General features: G+C 46.8%; 1 long non-coding RNA gene across 1 annotated transcript; it reads left to right on the forward strand.

Moving 5' to 3' along the window:
* The first annotated feature begins 525 nt into the window (after positions 1-525).
* On the forward strand, positions 526-1,908 carry LOC115279517. Its single transcript, XR_003903483.1, has 3 exons — positions 526-578; positions 1,344-1,489; positions 1,626-1,908. It is a non-coding gene; the product is annotated as an uncharacterized LOC115279517 (long non-coding RNA).
* Positions 1,909-5,326: the final 3,418 nt, after the last annotated feature.

Genomic DNA, 5,326 nt, shown 5'->3' on the forward strand with positions numbered 1-5,326 from the left:
CAACAGACTGAGCCACCCAGGCGCCCCTCTTTTGCCATTTCTATGATGAGTGCTGACCCCTCATCTGCTAGATACCCCCTAGCACTGGGGGCAAGGATGGAAAGCTTTCCAGATCGTTTCTAAAGGGCCCAGATAAGTTGTCACACTCTTAGTATCCCTATGTTTTCATCAGCAGAATGGAAATAAAGTAAGTATCTCGTGAGGTTAAGGTAAAGATGAAGGCTTATTGATGTATGTGAATAATAATATCTAGTTGTTTATTTATAAATATTTATTACTTTTATCATTGAAGCTTGGAAATTTCAAAAATAGCTTTATCATGAGATCTCAGGGGCAAGAACCCTTAATTACTTCCGTCTTTGCTGCATTTACCAGCTTCTGAGCTGGTGGCATTCAATAATTGTCTTTCAGATAAATTGAATGGTTGAATGAGGAAACAGGAGAAAAATATCCCCTTTCCTAGGATGATTAACATACCATTTGCCCTTTTCTCTTTGACGCTCCAGACACCAGACCCCAGCCTGGGTGGGAAGACTGCCCCCGCCCCCACACCACTGGGCCAGGTCTCTATCTGCAATGTGCGTCTTCTGTGGGTTACTCTGGGAAACATTTGACCCGTGTTTAGAAAGATTGCCTTTCACAATCTCCCAGTTCCCTAGATGGGAATTGCTGAGCTGACAGAATGTACGGAGAAGAGCTAACTATTTTTAGGATGAACTAGAAAGATTAGAACTTTGCTCTCTCTTCACATATCCAACCCACAACCTGTAGGCATCCAAACAGGAATTATTAGGGAATTAGATGTAGGGAGTTACTCACTGCAATGTCATTGCTTAAAATTCCTACATAAAAATAATAACACGCCATTGATGTTGGAATGTCTACTAAGTGCTTTACATGCACTACATTGCATAATTCCTAGAGCAACCTCATGAGATTGGTTAAATTCTTCCTATTTTACAGATAGGAAAACTGAGGCTTAGAGATGTCAGGTATCTTGACTGAAGCCACAGAGAGAGGGTTGGCAGAGCTAGAATTCTATCCCTGGTCCGTCTGGCTTCAAGGCCCATGCTCTCGATGAGGGTGAATATTACAATGGCACAAATCGAAAGAAAGAGGAGAAAACACAACCGAGCGCTACTGGCTGCAGAATGAAATCATCCGAGTCACGGTGGATTTGGTGAGCACATTTCGCTAGGTAGAGTGGCAGATTCACAGATGAGAAAGTCAGGGAATCTGCCTCTGGGCAGCTCACCTCCTAGTAAGGGAAATGTAAGGACTGGTTTTCATCTGCCTCTCCCCTTCTTTTTCTTTTTGGACCCCCCCCCCATCCCTCACTGCAGGGGACGCCGGGGTCTTGCCAGGCAGGTTTCCTGTACTCTCCTGGCCGTTTGTCTCAAACAGAAAAACTGGACATTGGAAAAGTAAATTGTGACCCAAGAACTACAAATGTTAAGAACCGAGTGACTGAGTTAGCAGCACTCTGAAGGTAACTGCCTGTTAGTTCCTGCCGTCTGACGGCTCAGCCTTTCCTTCCTTGTGACGGCTTCCTTGTGGCCGGTATATTAGGCCGTTCACTCAACACACGTCCTGACTCTCTGCAAGCTGTACTTTCTCTCTTCTAGGACATGGAAGGTTCAACGCTCACTCTCCCAGACTTCCTTGCAGTTAAGGATGGCCATGTGGCTTAGCCAATGGGAAGCAAATGTCCATCTGCCAAGGATGTGTCTCCTCTTTCTCCTTCTTCCTATTGGGATGCAGATGTGATGGTTGGAGCTGTAGCAGATACCTTGTAAGCATGAGGAAAAGGTTAAAAGCGCTATACAGATCTCAGTCCTGCTTAGCGACAACCACAACTTCCCTTTGGACCTCTTGCTGAGAATCCTTTATGCTTTAAACCACGCTGTTTGGGAGTTCCATTACTTGTAACTAAATGTACCTCTTAGCTGATACCTAATCTATTTCCTTTGCATTTTTTCTTATAAGGAGGGTGCCTGGGGTAGGCAGATTTCTTTAAGCAAATAGCAAACCATAACAGTGGCCTCAATGAACAAAGCTCTCCTGCAGGGAAGAAGAGTCACAACACACATTTATGTTGACCTAGTTTGTTATGTGTTTCTAAGGGTTTTCTCGCCGTTGTTTCCTTTGGCTCTTTCAGCCACCTTGTAAAGCAAGAATTATTATATGTGTCTTACAGATAACAAAACAAATGACTTGGCATCATTTTGTTCCATAGTACTATGGAACATAGGACTCAGGACTGTGAAAGCAAAGGAGGGGAAGTGATTGATTCTAGCTGGAGAAACTGTGGCAGCCTCAAAGGAGTGGCTCTGAGTGGGAGGTGGGGAGGTTTGAAGGATGAACAGCCTTTAAAAAATATTTCTTATAAATGTTTTTATTTATTTTTGAGAGAGAGAGACAGCATGAGCAGGGGAGGGTCAGAGAGAGAGGGACACACAGAATCATAAGGAGCTCCAAGCTCTGAGCTGTCAGCACAGAGCCCGACGCAGGGCTCGAACTCACGAACTGTGAGATCATGACCTGAGCTGAAGTTGGACGCTTAACCGACTGAGCCACCCAGGTGCCCCTGAACAACCTTTTAATAAACAGAGGAAGCAGCGGGATGGGAGGTCCTGGCTAAAGCAAGATCTACAAAGCACAAGAAAGCTGGGTGAGTTTGGCAAATGTGGCTGGTACTTGGGGCTGGGCCTGGGGAACTTGGGAAAGGTATAGAGGAGATAAGGTTGGAAAAGTCAGCAGGGACCAGATCATAAAGGTCTGGTGTGTTGGCAGCCTCTTTGGGTTGCAGAGGCATTCATGTGACTTCAACTAATGGGGTAATTGTGAGGATATATGTGGGAATAAAAAAGCTTCCAGAGCCAGGACCAGGCTTCTCAGGGAACCAGGAATATTCCATAACCATCATCATGGGATGGACAGAACCTCGGGACAGCCAGGCCTCATGGAGGTCGGAAGGTACTTTGACAAATAACATTGTTCAGGACTGAATCTACTTCTCGTAAATAATTATCTAATTTTCTGCGCAGAAGCAAAACTCATTGGTTGCTTCCCTAGAACTTTGACATTAACACGAAACCCTTTTGTGTTCGAGTCTCTGTGTATCTTCAATTCAAAATCTTTTTTTAAATTTAAATTCTAGTTAACATATAGTGCAATATTGCTTTGAAGGTAGAGTTCAGTGATTCACCACTTACACACAATGCCCAGTGCTCATCCCAAGTGCCCTCCTTAATACCCGTCACCCACCTCCCACCCCCTCCCTCCATCAACCCTCAATTTGTTCTCTAGCATTAACAGTCTCTTGTGCTTTGTTTCCTTCTCTCCTCTCCCCCCACTTACCATATGTTCATCTGTTTTGTTTCTTAAACTTTCAGTTCAAATTCTTGAGTGTGCACTGGTTAGGACTGATTAGGCTCCATTGTGATCACAGATAGACCTCGAAATCCCAGTGACTTTACACAGTTACACAAGCATGCCGTGGGACATGTGGGCTCTGAAATCTCTCATAGCAAGAAAAGAGAGGGACAAAGGAGGCACACCAGGTCTCAGTGTTCTTGATTCTTATCTTCATAATCCATTGATCAGCAGTATGGCCCATGTGGCCCCACCTAACTGTCAGGGAGGCAGGGAGGGGTGGGGGTGGGGTGCTCAGAGGATCTGATCAGCATAAACTCCCTCTGCCCGGAGGGTCTGATGGATCTGCTGCTCACCTTCATTTCTAGGGACAAAACACTCATGCCAGATGTCTTAGTCAGTTCGGGCTGCTGTAACAAATATACCCCAGGCCTCATGGCTTCAACAGCAGGCATCTCACAGGTTGGAGGCTGGGAAGTCCAAGATCAAGGTAGCAGGAGATTTGATGTCTGGTGAGGTGCTTCCTGCTTCATGGCCATTTTCTCACATGGCAGAGACGGCAAGGGATTGCACTGGGGGTGAGGATTTCCACATGCAGATTCTGGGGGGACACAGACAACACGGTCACTTGTAGGCCTCTTTCTAGCGATAGACTGGCTGCCCTTTGGCCAGGTGGCTTCCAGTGGTGCAATGAGCTGGCTGGGGATGAAGAGGCAGTGGTGTCTCTGCAGGCAGGACAATTTCCATCGAAGGACTTACTGGAGGCACATCAGTACATCGTGTGAAGGCTGAGGGCTTCTTGCGAGGCACTGGGGAGCCACTGAGGGCGTTAGGACAGTGAGAGGCATCGCCAGATTTGCATGAGGCACAGGTCCCTCTGGGGCTGGGCTGAGCATGATGCAAAGGGGATACAGGACGGATGGGAGGTAGAGAGCCTGGCTGTGAGGCTGGGATTGTCCAGAGAAGGCACTTGATAGGAGAAGGGAGTTGACCAGAAGATAAATGGCAGACTCTGCAGACAGGAGGCTGGAACTCCACAGAGTAAGTACCGCACACTCGTGGTGAGAAGTCAAGTTGATGGGATCCTATCTGTGAAGCGCCTGGCCCAGACTTAGCACCTGCTCTTATTCCCTACTCAGAATGTTTGGGGAGGGCCGGCCGGCCTTGCATGCTTCCAGAGATGTGAAGCTCACCCCCTTCTGAGGCAACCTGACTTTGACGCTCACCTGGCTAACGTAGAAGCTGAGACATGTCCTGTGAAGGAGTTTGATTACCATAAACAGCTACACCCTCACACCATGTTTCAGAGCGAGAGGGCAGTATCAGGACTGTTTGGTTGAACGTAGCAAAACCTAGTTCAAGCTGACCTATGTAATGAAGAGAATTTATTGGCTTATGGAAATAAAAAGTCTAGAGTGTGTGCTTCAGGCAGTGCTTGATCCAGCAGCTCAAAGATGCCTCTGAAGACCTGGTTTTTCTCTGTTTCTTCACTCTGCCTCCTATGATGTCAGTTTCATTTAAAGCTGGTTCTCTTGTTGGTTGCCCAAAGGTTCCCAGCACTTGTTATGCATTTCTTTCTTTGTATCCAGAAAGAGACAGAAAAGGATTTTTCTCCTCTGTTTTCAGCAAATATCCTGAGATTCCCTCTCACTGGGCCAGTGCCTACCCTTGGGCCAATCACTTTTTGCAGGTGGATGGACCTCAGTGATGGGCTCAGCCATGGTCATGCTCCTGGAGTGGGAGGTAGGGTCAGCTTCTTTGGGACCCCAGCAATGGAAATCTGCATGAAGGAGCACAGGCGTGAGCACTGGGACGCACCCCATTTGCCCTTGTCCTGTCTTCCCTCATCATCTTTTTTATTTCTCTGTCTTCTGTGCCTGTTTTGATACTGAAGAGTCTTAAGGCTTTGGGGTGGGGCTGTGAAAGTTGGTCTTTGTTCCATTAAAGGACT

The sequence above is a fragment of the Suricata suricatta genome, chromosome 15 (genome assembly GCF_006229205.1).
Source record: "Suricata suricatta isolate VVHF042 chromosome 15, meerkat_22Aug2017_6uvM2_HiC, whole genome shotgun sequence".
In the NCBI taxonomy this organism is placed as follows: Eukaryota; Metazoa; Chordata; class Mammalia; order Carnivora; family Herpestidae; genus Suricata; species Suricata suricatta.